The sequence below is a fragment of the Ovis canadensis genome, chromosome 25 (genome assembly GCF_042477335.2).
Source record: "Ovis canadensis isolate MfBH-ARS-UI-01 breed Bighorn chromosome 25, ARS-UI_OviCan_v2, whole genome shotgun sequence".
In the NCBI taxonomy this organism is placed as follows: Eukaryota; Metazoa; Chordata; class Mammalia; order Artiodactyla; family Bovidae; genus Ovis; species Ovis canadensis.
In genome coordinates this window covers 35005713-35028453 of record NC_091269.1, presented here as the reverse complement: position 1 = coordinate 35028453, position 22741 = coordinate 35005713, and the positions used below count along the sequence as shown (strand labels likewise).

Genomic DNA, 22741 nt, shown 5'->3' with positions numbered 1-22741 from the left:
CTCTCCATTATATGGTTGTGCTTTTCTTTGGTAATATACATTTATCTTCTATTCCAGCAACATTTTATTTAATGGTTTTAGCCTTTATAAAGGAACTCTGCCTGGATTACTGATTTTATAAGGTGAGAACTGATTTTTTTCCTAATACATTTATTCTTTCTATGTTTATTAACTGATGGTCTTTTGTAAAAAAAAAAAAAAAAAGTGTGTTTCCTCTTAACAATTGCTCACCACCTTCCCTTTAACAACCAACTGTCAGAGTAAGAAACTGGTATAACAGTAAGATATATTCCAGTTCATCCAGGACAGTCCTGATTATGTCCCTTGTAGAAATACTGCTGTGCTCCCATTCATGGATTTCCTAGGTCAGCACTGGTAAGTAAAGAACTCACCTGGAACACAGGAGATGTAAGAGTGGAGGGTTCAGTCCCTGGGTCAGGAAGACCCCCTGGAGGAGGAAATGACAACCCACTCCACTATTCTTGCCTGGAGAATCCCATGGACAGAGGAGCTCCGCAGGCTATAGTCCATGGTCTCAAAAAGAGTCAGACACAACTGATGTGACAACACAAACACATGCTGCCATTCATATAATTTAACAGATTAAACAATAAATTATGAGAACATTCCATGTATTAGTCACCTTGAATTTCTCGCTCAAAATCTCAATCTCTCATTTTGACAATCCTAAATGTTAGTTTATTCAGTGTTTCACAATTTATATCTAAATCTTTTGATATCTAAATCTTTTATATGAAAACATAATAATTATCCCTTTTGATACTCAAATCTCAATTTTCAAGCATTCAAAATTGACTAGTGTTTAAGTCTCTTAAAAATGCTTTTGTGTCCTTTTGATATAACTCCAGTTTTGATTAAATATTTGCTTTATGACATAATAATCTATTATAGCATTACCTTGTATTTTCTGTGCTCCAGATCTGAATTCAACAATTTCCTCAAAGATCTCTGATTTCTTTTACTAGGAATTGGTAGCAGAAACTGATCAGGAGTATTCATTTTTACTGAGGTGTTATTGCTCTCAGAATATTTCAGTGGTTAAATCTAGGGTATATATATAAAGATATATAAACTTTATATTTTTATTATTTCCAATTCAAATTGAACATTAAAGTGACTTTCCTAATTACTTTGATTTTTTAATTTATATTTCATTCTGAAATCCTTGGTTTATAATTAGCACATTTACTTTATGATATGCATAAAATGGTTACAAAATAAAATTTCAATGTTTACCAACAAAATTCTGAATATAGTTTAAAATTATTTGATTTCTCTTTTCCTTTGTGTATACGAACTTAGGATGTATAGTTAGAGTACTAGATCAAAAGTAATTTAAACATTTGTTTGGCAAAAAGTATAAGTAGAGAGAAATTATGAATATGAAAAACAGTGTGGTTTCTGTCACAAGCAAATGGTTAATATCCCAGACCTACTAGATATATGGGGCTTCCATCATAGCTCAGTTGGTAAAGAATCTGCCTGCAGTGCAGGAGCCCTGGGTTCAACTCCTGGATTGAGAAGATCCCTTGGAGAAAGAATTGGCAACCCACTCCAGTATTCTTGCCTGGAGAATCCCATGGACAGTGGAGCCTGCCGGGCTACAGTCCATGAGGTTGAAAGAGTCAGACAAGACTTATTGACTAAACCACTACTAGATATATTAAAAAACAATGGAAACATGGTTTAGATATTAAGTTAACCTACCTAATAAATGCAAATAAATCTTAATATATGAAAACAGGCTTAAGTTGATCATAATAAGTTCAGTTCAGTTCAGTCGCTTGGTCGTGTCCAACTCTTGGCGACCCCATGAATCACAGCACGCCAGGCCTTGCTGTCCATCACCATCTCCCGGAGTTCACTCAGACTCACGTCCATTGAGTCCGTGATGCCATCCAGCCATCTCATCTTCTGTCATCCCCTTCTCCTCCTGCCCCCAATCCCCCCCAGCATCAAAGTCTTTTCCAGTGAGTCAACCCTTCACATGAGGTGACCAAAGTATTGGAGCTTCAGCTTTAGCATCATTCCTTCCAAAGAAATCCCAGGGTTGATATCCTTCAGAATGGACTGGTTGGATCTCCTTGCAAGTCCAAGGGACTCTAAAGAGTCTTCTCCAACACCACAGTTCAAAAGCATCAATTCTTCAGTGCTCAGCCTTCTTTACAGTCTAACTCTCACATCCATACATGACCACTGGAAAAACCATAGCCTTGACTAGACGGACCTTAGTCGGCAAAGTAATGTATCTGCTTTTGAATATACTATCTAGGTTGGTCATAACTTTTCTTCTAAGGAGTAAGCATCTTTTAATTTCATGGCTGCAGTCACCATCTGCAGTGATTTTGGAGCCCAGAAAAATAAAGTCTGACACTGTTTCCACTGTTTCCCCATCTATTTCCCATGAAGTGATGGGACCAGATGCCATGATCTTAGTTTTCTGAATGTTGAGCTTTAAGCCAACTTTTTCACTCTCCTCTTTTAGTTTCATCAAGAGGCTTTTTAGTTCCTCTTCACTTTCTGCCATAAGGGTGGTATCATCTGCATATCTGAGGTTATTGATATTTCTCCCTTAAATCTTGATTCCAGCTTGTGTTTCTTCCAGTCCAGTGTTTCTCATGATGTACTCTGCATAGAAGTCAAATGGAATTTAAAACTATTTAGGTATAAACTTTGAATTACCTACACTGATAAAAATCCCAAAATTTGACAACATAATCTACTGGCAAGGCTGTAGGTATAGACAATCACATACATTGCTGGTAACAATGTAAAACAGTATAATTCTTCATGGAGAACATGATGTGGATGCCTTGGAGGGGGATACTACTTTCTGTCTACCACACAAGGTCATAAAACGAGTAGATTAATAACAAATTTGAGGGAATTGAATTCATATAGAATATAATTCTGATATTAATAGAAATAAAAATTAAAAGATTACTGAAAATTCCTCAACTACTTAAATAATGAACATGTTTCTAAACTGTCTTTAGGTCAAAGAAGAAGTCACATATAAAATTAGAAAATATTGGGGACAGCAATCACATTCAAAATTTGTGAGTTATAGCTTTAAAGCATAATTACAGAGAAATTGACATCTTTTAAGCTTCTATTCTTAAAAGACGCCAATTTCTCTGTAATTATTGATTGCAGCCATGAAATTAAAAGATGCTTACTCCTTGGAAGGAAAATTATGACCAACCTAGATAGCATATTGAAAAGCAGAGACTTTACTTTGCCAACAAAGGTCCATCTAGTCAAGGCTATGGTTTTTCCAGTGGTCATGTATGGATGTGAGAATTGGACTATGAAGAAAGCTGAACACCGAAGAGTTGATGCTTTTGAACTGTGGTGTTGGAGAAGACTCTTTAGAGTCCCTTGGACTGCAAGGAGATCCAACCAGTCCATTCTGAATGAGATCAACCCTGGGATTTGATGCTAAAGCTGAAACTCCAGTACTTTGGCCACCTCATGAGAAGAGTTGACTCATTGTAAAAGACTCTGATGCTGGGAGGGATTGAGGGCAGGAGGAGAAGGGGATGACCGAGGATGAGATGGCTGGATGGCATCACGGACTCGATGGATGTGAGTCTGAGTGAACTCTGGGAGATGGTGATGGACAGGGAGGCCTGGCGTGCTGCGATTCATGGGGTCACAAAGAGTCGGACAGGACTGAGCGACTGAACTGAACTGATGCTTCTATTAATAATTTGGAAAGTACACAATTAGCAGTTTGTTTCTATCATAATAAGCTAAGAAAAAAAACAAGTGAATAAAACCTACATTAAGTTAAAGCAAGTAAATAATAATGAAAACAAACTTAAGCAAGAAAGAAAACAGGAATAATAGAAAGCAACAAAATTCAAAGCTGAGTTTTTGAAAAGGTCAAGTAGTATAATTCTTTGATCAACTTCTAGGAGATGGATCAAGGAAAAAAGAATACACAAATTACCAATATCGAGAATAAAATAAGAAATGTCATTATTAATCTGACAGTCATTAAAAGAATTATAAGGGAATATAATGAATATTTTGTTCCAATAAGATGGAGAACTTAAACAGATTGAATACATTCCTTGAAGGGCATAAATTAGAATTCAGAGAAAAAGATAAATGTATATTTATCTTCTATACCTTATTAAAGTTGAATTTCTTAAAAACTCACCTAAAAGAATACTAGGCTCAGATGGGTTCAGAGGAGAATTCTATTGAATTTTTAAGGAATAATAATCCTGCACAATTCTTTTTAGAAAATAGAGGATTATGCAACACTGTCCAAAGTACTCTGAGTCCAGCATTAGCCTGATACTATAATATATCCAGAGAAAAACACTGTAAGAAGAAAAACCTAGGGAACAATCCCCAAACTGGACTCAATCCTCAACCCAATACCAAAAACCAAACCAAGTAATACAAAAAGCAAATTATACACAATGATCAAGTGGTATTCCTGGATTTCACGGTTGCTTTAACCTTCTGTAAACAGTGTAATTCTCCATGTAATGGAGAAAAACATATGAACATCACAATAGATATATTAAAACATTTTACAAAATGCATCACCTATTAGAAACTCTCAGCTAAATGTAAATAGTAAGGCAACAATATGAAATATTCAGCTGACATCATATTTGCTGAGAAAGGTTAGTTTCCTGTTCTAAGAGTGGGAATAAAGTCAGAAAGTTACACATGCTTAAGATATTGTCCATTGTGTTGCACCATGTACAATAAAGCAGACGAGGTAAACACACACACACACATATATACAGGAAAGAAAGACAGCTTTTGCTTGGGTAGCATCATGATATACATAGAAATTAGTAAGGACACTACCAAATTAAAAAAAAAACAACAACCCATTACCTGACTAGTAAGTGAATACAGCAGCATCCCATGACAAAAGAGCAGTATACCAAAATCAACTGTGCTTCTAGATACTGGCGATGAAAGATTACATCATCAAAAAATACAAAATGCTTGGAGATGATCTGAATGACATGTGCAATATCTGTACAATGAAAACTATCAAAGATTGCTGAATGAAGTTAAAGAAATAAATAATGGGGGAGCTACAAAATGTTAATGAATTTAAAGACAATATTATTTTAAGGTATTGATTCTCCCTAAATTTATTTACAGAGTTAATACAACACTCATTAAAATACAACAGACATTTTCAAAGATATGGTCAAACTTATTCTGCAGTTTATATGAAATACAGAAAACAGAGAAATCTTATAATAAAAGAATGTATCTGGAGGACTTAATGCTCCCTGATTCCAAAACTTACTTCATATCTACAGGGATCAAAGTATTGATAATATGAAATTGGCATAAAAATACACATTTAGATCAATGGAACAGAATTAAACGGATATACGGTTATATGGTCAATTAATTTTTGACAAGTTACCAAGATAATTCAGTGGGGTGAAATGGTCTTCTCAATAAATGGTGCTGGGGTAACTGGATATCTGTACAGAAAAGGGGGCTTTAGCATTTTCCTCACCCTACACACAAAATTTGATTCAAAATGGATTATAGAACTTAAAAAACTTAAAACCCTAAAACTTCTAGCAAAAAAAATACGAGAAATCCTTTATGACTTTGGGTAAAGCACATTTGCATTGATAGGACACAAAATATATGAATCACAAGAGAAAAGTATTTTATAATTGAAGTTTACCAAAATTTAAACTTTGCTTGTCAGAAATTATCATGGAGAAAATTAAATGACAAGTCAAAATGGGGAGAAAATATTTGAAAAGAACATATGTTAATAATGACTTGGACTCAGCATACCAACAAATCTTACAACTCAATAGTAAGACAACCAAATAGCCCACCAGGCTCCTCTGTCCATGGGAATATCTGCCCTGTGATAATTTTGAGGGATGGGATGGGGAAGGTTTAAGACGGAGGGGACACATTTATGCATATGGCTGATTCATGTTCATGTATGGCAGAAACCATCACAATATTGTAAAGCAATTATCCTCCAATTAAAAATCAAATTAAAAAATAAAAAGTCAAAGGCAGATCATAAAAAATAATACTGGAATGGATTGCCATGCCCTCCTCCAGGGGATCTTCCTGACGCAGGGATCAAACCTGCATCTCTTACATCTCCTGCATTGGTAGGTGGGTCCTTTACCACTAGCACCACCTGGGAAGCAATGTCACAGGAGAGTGCCAGTGAGTCAGAAAGGGACTGCTCTATCAGCCTAGTGTCTGGAGGGACCACGTGGAACAAAGCCACGAGCAATCTAGAGTTGTTCAGTAAGGAAAATGAAAAATAAACCTTTGCTGCCGCTATCCAAGACTTTGTTATACAAAATAACCTTACAAAAGCCAGTGAATATAATTATATTTTGACTTGTATTTGCTGTTCTGTTTCTTGTGAATGTGCATGCTCTTTTTTTAGAGTTTTTCCCCATATAGTTCATTACAAAGCATTAGGTATGGAGCCTTTCCAATTATGATTTGGTAAATTCAACAACAAAATCTTTGCATACAACAAAGAGGGAGAAACAGAACACCAAGTACAAGTCAGAATATATACATATGTGTAACTGACTCACTTTGCTGTATGTCTGAAACTAACACAACATTGTAAATCAACTGTACTCCAATAAAAATGTTAAAACATTAAAAATAATGACATTGGATATCTTTAAAACAGTATACTGCATATTATGTACTATATGCTGCTGCTGCTACGTCGCTTCAGTTGTGTCTGACTTGTGCGACCCCAGAGATGGCAGCCCACCAGGCTCCCCTGTCCCTGGGATTCTCCAGGCAAGAACACTGGAGTGGGTTGCCATTTCCTTCTCCAATGCATGAAAGTGAAAAGTCAAAGTGAAGTTGTTCAGTGGTGTCCGACTCCTAGCAACCCCATGGACTGCAGCCTACCAGGCTCCTCTGTCCATGGGATTTTCCAGGCAAGAGTACTGGAGTGGAGTGCCATTGCCTTCTCCATTATATACTATATAGTATACTGTATACGATAAAAGAGTATATAGTAATAGAAATGTTAGGGAAACTTGCCTTATTCCTGTCTAAGAATTCTTCCAGTGTTTCTCTTGTTAAGGATAAGTCTTATTAAAGACAAATTCATTTAATCTCATTTTTAAAAGTGTTTTCAAAATTAGAAAATGATGTTGAATTTTCAACTGTCTCTTAAACATCTGTGGAGATGTATGATATAATTTCCTTAAATATATCGATATACTGAATAACCCTAATGCTTTTTTAAAATGTGGCACCATTCCTGTATTACTATAATAAACCCAACTTGGTCAGGATTATTATTTTTTAATGTGCTATTTTATCTTGGGGTTTTACATTGATATTTAGGAATACATTATCTCTAACTGAGTTTCTAGGTTTAATTTTCAATGTCATACTCATTTCATAAAAATAATTTGAATATCTTCCTTCTTTCCTCTGTGATATTATTTTTATTTGTAATTTGCTTTTCTCCTTAATTTGTATGTTTTGTGGGAGAATATAAAATCACTGCAGATGGTGATTGCAGCCATGAAATTAAAAGATACTAACTCCTTGGAAGGAAAGTTATGACCAACCTAGATAGCATATTGAAAAGCAGAGACATTACTTTGCCAACAAAGGTCCGTCTAGTCAAGGCTATGGTTTTTCCAGTAGTCATGTATGGATGTGAGAGTTGGACTGTGAAGAAAGCTGAGTGCCAAAGAATTGACGCTTTTGAACTGTGGTGTTGGAGAAGACTCTTGTGAGTCCCTTGGACTGCAAGGAGATCCAACCAGTCCATTCTGAAGGAGATCAGCCCTGGGATTTCTTTGGAAGGACTGATGCTAAAGCTGAAACTCCAGTACTTTGGCCCTCTCATGCGAAGAGTTGACTCATTGGAAAAGACTCTGATGCTGGGAGGGATTAGGGGCAGGAGGAGAAGGGGACGATGGAGGATGAGATGGCTGGATGGCATCACCGACTTGATGGACGTCAGTTTGAATGAACTCTGGGAGTTGGTGATGGACAGGGAGGCCTGGCGTGCTGCGATTCATGGGGTCGCAAAGAGTTGGACACGACTGAGCGACTGAACTAAACTGAACTGATGCATGGAGAAACAAGAACTTGCTAATGGCCACTCTATAATGGAAACTTGGCATTTTTGTCTTATTATAAAACCAGTGCATGCTTATTGAAGAAATCTTACAAAATACAAATGGACACAAAGAAAATATAATAACATAATAATGTTAATAAAACAACAGCTTGTTACCACTTTGAATAATCTTTTATCAAATTATTCAAAAATTTAATAGTTGGGGGGAGCAATGAAGATGAACGAGTAGAAAGACCCTGAGTGCACTTCCTCTCATGAGCACATCAAAATTACAACTATCTGCAGAACAACCATCAACTGAAAAAAAACAAAACTGTAACCTACCAGTGCGGAACCTTCCTGGTTCATTCCAAAGATCTCCCACAACTAAAGACATAAAGAAGGAACCACAATGCGATGGGTACAAGGGCTGGACTTGTGATATAATCAAACCACTGGGACGGGCAAACCAGAAAATTGCAGAATCATTATATTGCAGAGGTTCACCCACAGGAGTGAGGGTCCTGAGCTCCATCCACATCAGGCTCAAGCCCAGGGCTCTGGCTTGGGAAGATGAACTCTCAGAGCATTTGTTTTTGAAGGCTTAATTGCATGAGTTCCACAGGCCTGGGGGAAATAGATATTTACCCTTAAACACTGCACACAAAATTCCACATATACTAGGCCCCAGGGCAAGAGCTGTCATCTGATAGGAGGTTGGGCCAGACCTACCTGCTGGTTTTGCAGGAGAAGTGTGATGAGGCTGTAGCTTATTTGGGGGAGAAAAACACTGGGGCCAGACATACTGAGGAACATTCAACTGTATGAACACTCCTGGCGACCGCCATATTGGCTAGTTAGTGCCAAGACCTGGCCCCACACAACACCTGTAGGCTCCGGTGCTTCCCACTCCAGGCGGCACTGCAGGCATGCAAGGTGTGGCTTCCCCCTGGGTGTCTGGCTTGGGTAAGGAGGGTTTTGCCCAGAAGATTTCTAAGGTTAGGTCACATGTCTTCTGGTCCCTTGGCTTGGGGTGAGAAAGGTCTTCCAGAAGCTCTTTTTCTCTTTGCCTGTTGCAGGCTTTGCATGGCCTGGTCTGGGGTATGTAAGCAGCAGTAAGGATACATGGGGAACGCACCACCATGTTCTTCCTCAAATCTCAAGGTCCCTCTGCAGCCATACTTCTTTACACCTTTCAGAAAAGAAAGATTGAAAATTTTAAAAAATCACAACCAACCTTTATTTTCTTTTACTTCACACATTGCATTTGAACTTGGACAGGGATTCATTTGGATCCCCGAACCTCCTTGTCAAATTAGACCCCAGAAGGTCAAGGGCAGACCAGGTTTAAGTCATCATTAATCTGTTGCAAGAAAGTGAAGGAAGAAACCTTTTTCCCTGAGTAACTAAGGCAGAATTTTTAAGTATGTCTTTAGATGATAAATGATAAGTGAGAATATTTGATCTGGAGGCAAGTGTAATATTTCCTCTAGATTTATATCCACCATTTAGCACAACCAAGTTCAGTTCATGAACACATCTAATGATAAATATCCCTTTTAGGTTAATTTTTCTATATCTAAAATAGTGGCCCAGTGGGAAGTGATGACCAATCCATTCCCCAATGGCGTCAGGTAGGAAAATTACTGAATTCATCATCAATCTCACTCTTTAGTCCTCCAGGGAAGATTATCTTTGTAGAACACTGTAAAGCTAAATAAATTTAAAAGATTATCAAAGAGAGATTATAAATCTAGGTGGAAGTTCTCAATTCTGGGCACCCATTAGAATCACTTGGGGAATTAGAAAAAAAAATAATACTAATGGGTTTGCACTGCCCCGGGTCAATTAAATAAAAATGTTTGAGTGGGACCTGGACATCAGTATTTTTTAAAGCTGTCCAGGTGATTCTAATGTGCAGTCAAGATGGAAAATAACTCACATAGGGAGGTGATGTTTTTCTTGACAAGGGAATTTATATGTTATTACAAATTGCACTTACCATACCAGATAAAACACATTGACTAGATGTGCCGGTTACATGAGACAGGCAGCTCAAAAGGAAGTCCCTTTAAGTTTGTTCCTCCCAACATTGCTAGTGGCTTACTCTGCTACCAGAAAGTGCTCTTAAACCAGGAATAAGAATGGACGATGCTCTAAAAATATCATTCCCCAACAGGTAAAGAAATACTATGATTCTAGAGAGACGGTTGCTCTAAAGTGTAAATCTCTTGTACAGAATTTGTGAGTAACCATCAGGTTTAATTCACTGGATTCCTTAATTCTGGGACCCAAAATATGCTGACTTACCTAACAGAAACTTTACATTTCAAGAAGTACCTGGAAGTGAGCCTACCAGACATAAAGCATTGAAACAGTTGGATGTACTATGAGTGGGCATTCCCTGACCCCCTGCTCCTAGTGGAAAGCTTATCTTGGACCTAGCAAACCAATCTCATTTTGTCTATGGGTCATATTTCTAAGTAAGAGTTTTCATTTTTGAAACTTCAGGGCTCTGAAGCTAGGTATGGTCCAATCATGTGACAGAGCTTTCATAGGAAAAAGCAAGCCTCTGCATTGGTGGAATCTTACAAGGAGACATGACAGGAAGTTTCTGGATGAGATGAATATTACAATTAGGGTAGAGATATTAAGGGTTTCCTTAAGGTTGTTCAGCTGGTAAAGAATTTGCCTACAATGCAGGAGACCCTGGTTCGATTTCTGAGTTGGGAAGATCCCCTGGAGAAGAGATAGGCTACTCACTCCAGGATTCTTGGGCTTCCCTAGTGGCTCAGCTGGTAAAGAATCCACCTGCAATGCAGGAGACCTGGGTTCGATCCCTGGGTTGGGAAGATCTTCCAGGGGAGGTCATGGCAACCCACTCCAGTATTCTTGCCTGGAGAATCCCCATGGACAGAGGAGCCTGGCGGGCTACAGTCCATTGAGGAGTTCACAAAGAGTCAGACATGACTGAGTGACTAAGCGCAGCACACCAGCATAGAGGTATTAAAGGCTGTTTAAAATCACCTTTCAGGGATTTCCCTGGTGGTCCAGTGGTTAAGAATCTGCCTTCCAATGCAGGGGATGCAGGTTCAATCCCTGGTTAGGGAACTAAGATCCCACGTGCCGCAGGGCAACTAAGCCTGCATGCCACAACTAGAGAAGGCTGCACTCTGCAACTACTGAGCCCATGCCCTCTAGGGCCTGTGCATGGCATGTAGAGAAAGGCCAAGTGCTGCAACTCGAGAAGCCGATGTGACAACTCAAGAGAAGCCCCAGCACTGCAAACAGAGAAAGTCTGCATGCTGCAATGATCAGCACAGCCAAAAAATTAATTAGTTAATTAGAATAAAATCACTGTTCAGAGAAGGCAACTTCCATGGGCCATTAACTTACTCTCCCTTGCTGCTGCTACTGCTAAGTCACTTCAGTCATGTCTGACTCTGTGTGACCCCATAGACGGCATCCCACCAGGTTCCCCCGTCCCTGGGATTCTCAAGGCAAGAACACTGGAGTGGGTTGCCATTTCCTTCTCCAGTGCATGAAAGTGAAAAGTGAAAGGGAAGTCGCTCAGTCATGTCCGACTCTTCGCGACCCCATGGACTGCAGCCCAGGCTCCTCCGTCCATGGGATTTGCCAGGCAAGAGTACTGGAGTGGGGTGCCATCACCTTCTCCGTACTCTCCCTTAGGGGCATAGAACAATGATTGGCAAACACCAGCCAAAGCTATCTCCTTTTCCTGAGAGAGGCAAGCCTGTTGACTAACAAAATGGATTTCTTCTCCTTAAGTTTTGATCATGTGTGTTTTCTTGAGTGGTCTATCACGGACTCTGACAAATTAAGAGGGCCTCCACAACTGCTCTCATTTACAAAATTCTACTAAGATTTCAATCTTTTTAAATGCTCCTTAGCAACTACTGGTACAGCTGAGGTACCTGTAACCAATGGCCCTGGTGTCAAGATATTTTTGAGACTATCATGTTTCTTTCAATTTGGGGCTTAAGATTTGGGATTTTCTATTTACAAAGGTCATTTGTCTTGGCTTGAAAAACAGTGGGAAGGTGTGAGAAGGCACAAGATTAGCCAGCCTAGCTTCTAGAAACTGCAGGTCATTTGGAAACCAGCATACACATAAGTAACCCAAATGGTTAAGCCTAGTTGAATATGTAGGTGCAAGCACAAGATTACTTGGAAGTTGTGTCACCCTTAGATTTCAGGGAAGGACTACCAGCTGACTTACTATTCTAGAGATAGCACTGGTTCAGTTAACAAAAGTGTATTAAATGCCTCTGCCTGCTAATATATATAGAAATGGATACAAGATGGTCTTCATCCTTTAGAAATTATGGCTAGTCATTATCTTCCTATTTTCAGCCACACTTGACTGTGAAGAGTGCTTCCAGTTTCAGAAAGTGCTAGAATAAAGTTCAACTTCTGCTCCATAGTTCACCAATGATTACATAACTCACTAAGCTCCTTCATTCTACACTTGAATATAATTACCACTAATTGACTTATCTCTCATTTTACATATTTACTATTAAAGCCTTTCTATATACAGAACCTTACATTCAAATTATAAGAAGATGGCTCACCTCACCAAGTGCATAATCACAGTTGGTGGTTCCTTAAGTCTGAGCAGACAGCTACCCATATTTCCAACATTTATCAGCCACCTCTGACATTCCCGTGTCCAAAAAAATAACCGACTCACTGTTTAAATCTATGATGAGCTACATAACACAGGCAGCATGGAAGGCTTGTTGCATGACTGATGTGGTCTCCAAAAATATCAAGTGAGAGTAAAAAAAAACCAAGGTTCTCAATGTATGTATATATATATACATTCACACACTGGAGAAGGAAATGGCAATCGACTTCAGGACTATTGCCTGGAAAATCCCATGGACAGAGGAGCCTGGTAGGCTACAGTCCACGGGGTTGCAGAGTCGGACACGACTGAGTGACTTCACTATATTCGCTTTATTCACACACACACACATATATAAATAAAATGCTTGAAAACAGTTGGTTCATTTTCACTTAATGATAGTTATATTTCTCTACAATGAAGATACATATTAGATGTAAAAGCAGAAACTGAAGAGACATTCCATTTGGACTTGATAAGTGAATGACTGGTAAAGCAATGTCAGCTGCATGACATTACTACTTTCCATATTGGCTAGCTAAATTATGTGCTCATTAGTTTATTGGGTTAATAAATGAGAGGCTAAAAAATGTGCATGCTCTTACATGTGAAATATTTTCCCAGAGCCAAAGGAAGCCTGACTAATTTGAGTTAGATTTAAATCCAGTCTTTTGTAATGATTAATACCATGAGACAATGAGAGAGTAGTCAGCTTCTAATTCTGACTTGGCTAGTGACTCACCAAGAGGACTTGTGAAATTCTCTGAACCCCCATCTCCTCATCTCTCAAAGGATAAGATGAAGCTTATTCTTGGGGCTCTACCTAGTTCCATGATTCTGTGCCATCAGATAAAGATTCTAAGGGGTTTATATTTATAACTGAATCTTAAGTATAATAAAATTGGTGGGTGTCATTAAGCATAGTCTTGCTAGGATCAAGGTCATTTAGGGACTGAAGTATATCCTAGGCTGAGAAACACTCCAGGGCCAAGACCCATGATATAGCTGCAGTAATTAAATTGCTGAGCTCTCCAAGGAGAATGGGGCTGATGATATACTATCATGAGATATAATAATGTAAATGAAAGTGCTTTGCAAACTATTTGGAACTATATAAATGTCAAGTGTTAGGCAGTATTATCTTCTCCATTTATTGAGGGGCCAACTCATAGAACTGACTTCAACAAGGCCACATAATAAGTCAGGGACAATTTGGAAGAAAATACATTTTTTATTCTGATGTTCCTTCCTTGCCTTCTTCTTACCAATATTTATGGAGCTGCTTCTATATCTAAAGTACCAGTAGAGGAATTAAAGAGATGTCTAGGACACTACTACTATTTTCAACAAGCTTGCAATCCAGTAAATATATACGAAATAACAGCATCTGTTTTTCTTTAATGATTTTATGTAGAAGATTTTTTCCTCACCAGGTTTTAAGTTAGTTGGATACCCTCAAAGACTTTTATTTTCTTTGATCATCTTCACTATGTTCAATGGATTATGGGGGATATTGATCCTAAAAATATTATTTGATGGAAAAAAAATTCAGACAGGATTTAAACCCTCTAAAATGCTAAAGAAATGTAAGTTCTTACCATCTTTTATGTATGCTGATACTTTCTCTAGTACATCTCAAGAATAGATACACAGGATCCCTCAAGAAGATACACGGGATCCAGTAATTTTAGACTGATACTGTAACAATAACAACCCCAAATAATAATGTAAAGAACAACAACCAACATGTGCTAATAATTATTAGGACTAATAATATGCTAGGCACTGTGTTATGCATTTATATTTATCTTATTTATTCTCCACAACAATCCTATTAAGTTGGAACTTTTTTTAATCCACATTTTACAAAGGAACAGACCCAAGGTTTAGAAATGATAAAAGTCATACGGATATTGAGTGGCAGAACTAGACACTGAATCTTGCAGTATAGTTGCCAACATGGAAAGTGGGACACCATTCCTGGGGGCTGAATCTAACTGATTTACTACATTAAAAAATATCTAGAATTTAAATCAGTCTAGACCAGTGGTTCTCAATGAGTAGTAGCCTGTCCCTTCTCCAGGAGATCTTCCTGACCCAGGGATCGAACCCAGGTCTTCTGCATTGCAGGCAGATTCTTTACTGTCTGAGACACCAGGGAAGTCCAACTAACACTATCACACAAAAAATGTCCAGAATTTTAAATCAGTTTGAACTAGTGGTTCTCAATGGAGGGCAATTTTGCCACACAGGGAATATCTGATAGTATCTGGAAACATCTGTGGATATCACAACTTCACAGGTACTACAGAAACCACAGATGCTGCTGAATATCTCTCAAACAGAGGTCACCCGCACGCCCACAACAAAGAATGATCTGGTCCAAAATGTCAACAGAGAAACCCTGATCTAGACCTGTCTTTCCGTACCAGAGCAGTTCTGCGGTGAATTAGGGGCTCTGTTCTAATGGCTCAGGTGGTCCTGGACAATCATGACCTGAAAGGCCAGTACAAGAGCTCAGGTAGGAGTAGAGGCGGCACATGATCCCAGAGCTTCTATGAAAGGCAGTACAGTGAGGGATATTTTTTCCCAGAAGGTAAGAACAGCATTCTCCTTTGTTACATATTACTTTTTGGTGAAACTGGAATTTGTAAAGGTTTGGTTTATAGTTATCTCCCAACTACTCTCCACACCTTTTGTTAATTTAGAACAATGTCCTATTGTTTTTTTAAATACAAAATATACCTGGAGATTATGTTCACTTGCAACTAACACAGTAGTGTAAATAAATTATACCTCAGTTTTAACAATTAAAAAATATACAGCTGAAGTCTTGCCTATGTTTGAGACTCTTTCCATCTAACAGTTATATGGCTTTATCTATGAGTAGCTAAGTAGCTATGGCAATTTTGTGGTACTTACAGTCACATTTCCTGATAATCTCTGGATTTTCAGGGACCATTAGAGATCCTTGTATGAATCTTGGAGTAATGAAAAGTACATTCTAGCAAATATTTTAGGTATTCTGCTATTGCTGCATTGATTTAGAAGCACATTTCTAGATCAATTTTTTTTCCCCTGCAATTTTAACTTGTAATAAAATGAGTCTTAACAAAAGCACCCTTTGCAATCTAAATGCTTAGGTTGAGAACAGCAGGCCAAATTGAGAATTAATTAACATTTTGAAGCCGTAGTGCTACATTGCTTAATCCTAAATTGTACTTCAAATAGGGATTGATTTCTACACTATAGCAAAAAATGCATGATTTCTTCCCATGCTTTGTTTTAATAAAAAACATGGATGGTATATCTTTAGAGAATAAGATTAAGTAATGCAACCATTAAATGTTTTTGATGAGGCCATAATATTATCTAATTACAGAATCCATGTTCTACGAGTCATCTTTAAAACTTTAAGAAAACAATTATTACTGAATAAGGAAGACAGAAAACCAACCAGTACTGAACACATTAGTATAATTTATGTATTCATATAACTGATAATAGACATCTATTTCTAAAAATCCTTAAAGCACAGGTAATAATGGAGCCAGTCAGCAATGTGCCACTTGCAATTAATCACTCTCTTCATATTCACAACATTCAATTTTTCTTGCTATTTGAGAGAGTAGTGATTAACTGATAAAAGTTTAACAAGTGCACTAATAGCAGGTGCTTCTAATTGCAAAGTCTTCAGAATGATCCTCCCCAAACCTACTTTATGCTAATTTGTACAGCATTAGTCATAACACTTTATGATTTTACTTTTAAAACAACTTTTCTTTTAGTCACCCTAATTTAATTAAGAATTTTAACTAGTTGCATGTATCAAGAACACCAATGAATTTTAAATCTGTGAGTTTGATTACCATAAGAGATTAACAAGAAGACTCATAAAAATGCACGGCTGCCAATTAGAAGCACCAACACTGTGTAAATTAGAATTTGTTAATTGGCTTAGCAAAATGTAAATTCAATTTTTTGAAATTTTATGAACTGAAAAATTGATTATATTTTTTGTGAGCCTCAAGGAAGATCTTATTAGTAATGATATTTGTTTCAGCAGTTCCTGAGATTATACTTATATTTTAGCCACAAAGATTTCTATTTCATTTATTTCAAAAATATCTGATTATAGAATTCATTTTTCATCCACACGTTTGCCCCTCACCATCTACATACACTATTAAATGAATATTTAAGTACACATTTTTCTTTCATCTGTCTTTCCTCTTAGCAAGACATAAAATATGCATACTAGGTAAAGTTTGTTATTTTGTACTTTAATATTAAAGTACAAGTAATTAATTTAGTTTCCTTAAATGCTATGTGTTTATGACAAAACCTACAGATGCTTTTACAAAGATGAATATTGAAACAGCATTTCAGGTATGCAGATTAATACTGTTTGCCTCTAGGAAGGAGACCCAGCAATCTTGCATTTTATAAAAGGAGCAGAAACTGTACTTCAGTATGCACTGTGGAATGGCAAGGTCTCTTCGCAATGTAAGATTAAAATCCATTCTCAGTGAGGCATAGACATAGCACTAACCTCCTGTCAGTTACTGCCCTGCTGAACCGCAGTCAAGAAACAGGCAGAACTGAGGACAGGCCTGAAATATTCTTAAGGCTGAGTCTACATACTGTGAGGAGCTGGGGAAACGCTGCACTGGATTGTTCTGTGAATTCAGCACTCCCATTTTCCAGATAATAATCACAAACACCCTCACTCAGCCCCTTAGCTACTCCTATCCCTCCCAGAACTGTTTTTTGAAAATCACAATGCTTGGTAATCTCTCCAGAAGGCTCCAAATTCAGCAGATAATTATTTCACTGTTCAAAACCTCTTGCATTAATACATCATCCTAAATTAGTGTAATGAGGTTATTCTATCCATGATTAGCTCCCGAAAGGGATAAAACACAGGATGAGACCAGAGGGAAAAGGAATCACGAACTTAGTGCCCTCCCTTTGATCACTGTGGGTGGGAAAGGGACATGCCTCACGCCTGTGGTTCCTCATCATCTTGAAGAAGCAACTGGTTCGATGCAGGATACAGGATGCTTGGGGCTGGTGCACTGGGATGACCCAGAGGGATGATATGGGGAGGGAGGTGGGAGTGGGGTTCAGGATAGGGAACACGTGTACTCCCGTGGTGGATTCATGTTGATGTATGGTTAAACCAATACAATATTGTAAAGTAATTAGCCTCCAATTACAATAAATAAATTTATATTAAAAAAAAAAGAAGAAGCAACTGGGACCCAGATGGCCAGATAAGGGACCCAAGTAGCAGAAGGCAGGCCTTGGATCTGGAAGGTCTCCTGCAGGAACTCAGGGTTAAAAGAGATATAGTCACTAGAAATCAGCTGGATCATAGGGAGCAGGACAGGCTCTAACTGCCAAGAAACAGGGTGGCTTGGCTTTTTCACCCTGATCCCTTCCTCTTTGTTACAATTACTCTTCCCCAACATGATCTTCATGTTATACCAGTTTAAATTAAAAAAAAAAGCAGAAAATAATCTCAATTTCCAAAAACCAATGATTGTTTAATAAAGTTAGGGGAATATTATGCCACTATGAAAATAATAGTGAAGATATATATATATATATATATATATATATACACACACATATGTGTATACATATATATATATATATACACACACATGGAAATATGTTTTTCCATGTGTGTATATATATATACATGGAAATATGTTCACCACTTCTTAATTCATTGGTTTACCAAATATTGTTGCATGCTTGTTATATGTCAGGCTCTGATCTGTTTCAGCAGTGTATAAAACAGTGAGAGATTCAGAAAATTAAAAATGAAAACCAAATACATAATGTAATTTCAGGGATGATACTTGCTATGAAGAAATAGAAAGCAGGGTAACAAAGCAGGGGAGTATGTGGTAAAGACATTTGAATAGATAAAGGGAGAAGACCATTCCTAGAAGAAGGAAAAGTCAGCGTGAAAGCTCAGAACTGGGAGTAAGGCCAGACACAGGGAAGGAAAGAAAGCTCCAGGCTGAAAAGGAAACAAACAAGCAGTGGGGCACAGGGCAGAGAAAGAGGCGCATCGCTGGCAGCAGGTTGGAGATGCTCCAGCATCCTCAGTAGGCTTTCCCAGGAGGGTGCCGAGAAAGGAACTGTCACCTCCCCTGAGCCGGTGGTGGTTCTGGTGTAAGAAGGTATCTTCTATCCAGGGTGCTCTACACATGTTGGTTACCAGGGGTGTCAAATGCATCGTCTCCTACCCAGTGGAAAGAGTGCAAGTACATCTGCACCCTATGTTCAACTAAAAATAAAACACTATTGGGACTTCCCTGGCAGTCCAGTGTTAAGAACTTCTCCTTCCCCACAGTGGATAAGACTCCACTCACCAATGCAGGGGACATGGGTTTGATCCTTGATCTGGGAAGACTCCACATGGTGCAGAGCAACTGACCCCGTGCACCACGACTACTGATCCCACGGGCTGCAGCTACTGAAGCCCATGTGCCTACAGCCTGTACTCTGCAACAAGAGAAGCAATTGTGATGAGAAGCTCACATACTGCAAAGAATAGTAGCCCCCACTCTCTGTAACTGGAGAAAGCCCATGCAAAAGCAAGAAGACTCAGTGCAACCATAAATAAGTAAATAGACCTCTGGATGTCCACGCTAAAAAAAAATGACTTCGTCTTTCAACGCACGCCATGCAGTTTCCATCCCTGGTTGTGGAGCTAATCCCACATGCTTCACAGCCATAAAACCAAAAACATAAAACAGGAGCAATATTTTAACAAAGTCATAAAGACTTGAGAATGGTTGGGAAGATTCTCTGGAGAAGGAAATGGCAACCCATTTTAGTATTCTTGCCTGGAGAATCTCATGAACAGAGGACCTTGGCAGGCTACAGTCCATGGCATTGCAAGAGTCAGACATGACTTAGCGACGAAACCACCACCACCACATTGAAAAAAAAAATTTTTTTTAATTAAAAAAAATTATCAACCATTATGTAGGCCAGACAGATACATCTGTGGGCTTTATGAGGCCTTTGGGCTGGAAGTATTTTTAACCCCCTTTTAAGCCTGGAGTAGACATTCCAGGACTGACTGTGCTGGATAAACTAAGACAATGTGCACTGCAGTCTAAGAAAACTCTCTGAGCAGGAGACTCTCCCTGGGAGCACCCAAAACTTTCTCATCCATTGCCCTTTTCCCTCTTTTCCAGATGAACCCGAGGACACTTCTCTAGTAACAAAAGCCCTCTGTAAGTTTCACCCCTTGGAAGCTCCCCTCGTAATGTGGTACTGATTACCTTTATGGTCTGCTACTAGTCAATTCAGGGACTATAACTCTTGACGCCCCAATTTAGTTCTTTTATGGGAGTCCTGGGCAAAACCATACCACTAGAAGCCACAATTTCTTAGGCTGTTAATAAAGAGAATAGTATTTATCTTTCCTGCATGGAGGGGTGATCGTTGATTAATAAATGCTGAAATGGTGTTTTGAAGGTGACAAGTGTCAGCTATTATAGTGACTATTATTAGCTGATCCTACAATCCAGAATTAGAATGAATGCCAGCTTGCAGCGTGATTTCTACATGTTTTGGATGTACATTCTATCCACTGGAGGAATTTAATTTAAGCCCAGTGTCATTAATTAATATGTATAAAGCATGTTGCCTCAACTGCTCTAAGTACCAAGTGCAGTTGTAACAAACACCAAAGCTTTAGTTTGAACCTTGTAGTAATACTGCGTTCTGATTTGCTTCATTTACATCACAGATCAAGTACTCAGGGGCTCATTTCTATATTCTGTGCAGTGCCCAGCAGCCTGCTGGCATATCATAACTGTCCAATAAAAGCAGTAATAAAGTTGTAATCTTCTTTTCTCTTGATTTGCCTTCATGTATTTTTTTAAAAAGTAGATTAGACAGCAAGAAAGATATTCTCTTATTTGTGGCAAAAGATGACTCAAAATCTTTGCCAATGGGAATATGGAATCTTTTTTTCTCCTGTATACCAATCAGGAAAATGAAAATTATTTACTCTGGGATGTCTTGTTGTATCCCTCTTAAATCATGTATAGTCCACTAATGGACATTTATAGTCCATTCCTCCTTTGAATAATGGAGGACCTAGGAGGGCCCCTGATTTAATTTTGTCTCCTGTGTTTCTTTAGTATCTTTGTGCTTTCTTGCATTTAGGGGAATAGCACAGAAGAGAGAGTTAAGAATGATTTTTTTTTTTTAAAGAAAGCTATTAAAAGCTTTTACAAGGGACTCGAGCTTTAATAAAACATCTCTGTATGCAGAAAGGCCAAATCTCCAGGGATTTGGGAAAAGGCAACCTCAAAGTTAAACATTTGAAGAGCAAACTAAATTCATGACTTTAATATCACTTCCTTTCTTCTCTCACCCTTATCTTCCCTGTAAGATACAGCATTAGGTCAGCATATTCTTTAATCCAAAATCTCTATGAGATAGCAGTATCAGTTTATAAGAGCACATACTTGTTGGACATTTTAGTTTATAAAATTCTATATTACATACCTATTAGATTTCTACTGCTTTCATAACAAATGACCATAAATTTAGCAGCTTAAAACAACTACTTATTATTTCACAGTTCTCTAGGTCAAAAATAGAGGCACAGTTTGGAGACTTCCCTGGTGTTTCCAGGGAGCTAAGACTCTGTACTCTTAATGCAGGGATCCTGGGTTCAATCCCTGGTCAGAGATCCCAATGCTGCATCAAAGAGTTGGCATGCTGCAACAAAATGATCTTGCATGCCACAGTGAAGATCAAAGATCACATGAGCTACAACTAAGATGATGCAGCCAAATAAATAAATATTAAATATATATAGGCAAAGGTTGGATAAGCTGGTTCTCTGCATCAAGTTTCACAAGACGGAAATTAAGATACCTGTGGCCCTCTCTTGAGGCTCTGGCAACATATTCACTTCCAAGCTCATTCATGTTGCTGGCAGAATTCAGTTCCATGTGGTTGTAGGACTGTGGTACCTGCTTCCCTGGAGCTGTTGACTGGGGATTGTTCTCTAGTTTCACAGATACCCACATTCCTTCACTGATGGCTTCCTTTCTCCATCTGCAAAGCCAGAAATGGTAGATAAGGTCATTTCAAGCTTTAAATGTTTCTGATTTCCCCTTCTGTCTCATCACTCATCTGCTTCCCACCTGAGAAAAGTCTCCTCTTTTAAGGGCTCATGTGATTAGACTGGGCATAGCTGGATAATCAGAATTTCACCATATCAAGGTCTGTAATCAAAATTATATCTCAGAAATCTTTTTGAACATGTTATGACCAACCTAGACAGCATATGAAAAAGCAGAGACATTACATTGCCAACAAACGTCCATTTAGCCATAGTTATGGTTTTTCCAGGGATCATGTATGGATGTGAGCATTGGACTATAAAGAAAGCTGAGCGCCAAAGAGATGCTTTTGAACTGTAGTGTTGGAGAAGACTCTTGAGAGTCCCTTGGACTGCAAGGAGATCCAACCAGTCCATCCTAAAGGAAATCAGTCCTGGGTGTTCATTGGAAGGACTGATGTTGAAGCTGAAACTCCAATACTTTGGCCACCTGATGCGAAGAGCTGACTCATTTGAAAAGACCTTGATGCTGGGAAAGATTGAAGGCAGGAGGAGAAGGGGATGACAGAGGATGAGATGGTTGGATGGCATCACCGACTTGATGGACATGGGTTTGGGTAAGCTCTGGAAGTTGGTGATGGACAGGGAGGCCTGATGTGCTGCGGTTCATGGGGTCGCAAAGAGTCGGACGCGACTGAGCGACTGAACTAAACTGAACTGAACATATTCATGGGCCTTCCCTGATGATCCAGTGACTAAGATTCTGTCCTCCCACTGCAGGGGGCCCAGGTTCAATCTCTGGTCAGAGAACTAGATCCCACATGCTGCAACTGAGTTTGCATGCTGCAACTATGTCTGGTGCAGCCAA

At 38.5% G+C, this 22741-nt stretch overlaps 1 long non-coding RNA gene across 1 annotated transcript in view; it reads right to left on the bottom strand.

Annotated features, from left to right (window-relative positions):
* Positions 1 to 5127: 5127 nt before the first annotated feature.
* LOC138430044 (uncharacterized) overlaps positions 5128 to 22741 on the bottom strand; it is a 28301-nt gene continuing 10687 nt past the window's right edge. Inside the window, exons 2-3 of the long non-coding RNA XR_011252973.1 lie at positions 21684 to 21866; positions 5128 to 9302 (exon numbers count right to left, since the gene is read on the bottom strand). This is a non-coding gene — a long non-coding RNA (uncharacterized lncRNA). The remainder of the gene's footprint in view (positions 9303 to 21683; positions 21867 to 22741) is intronic.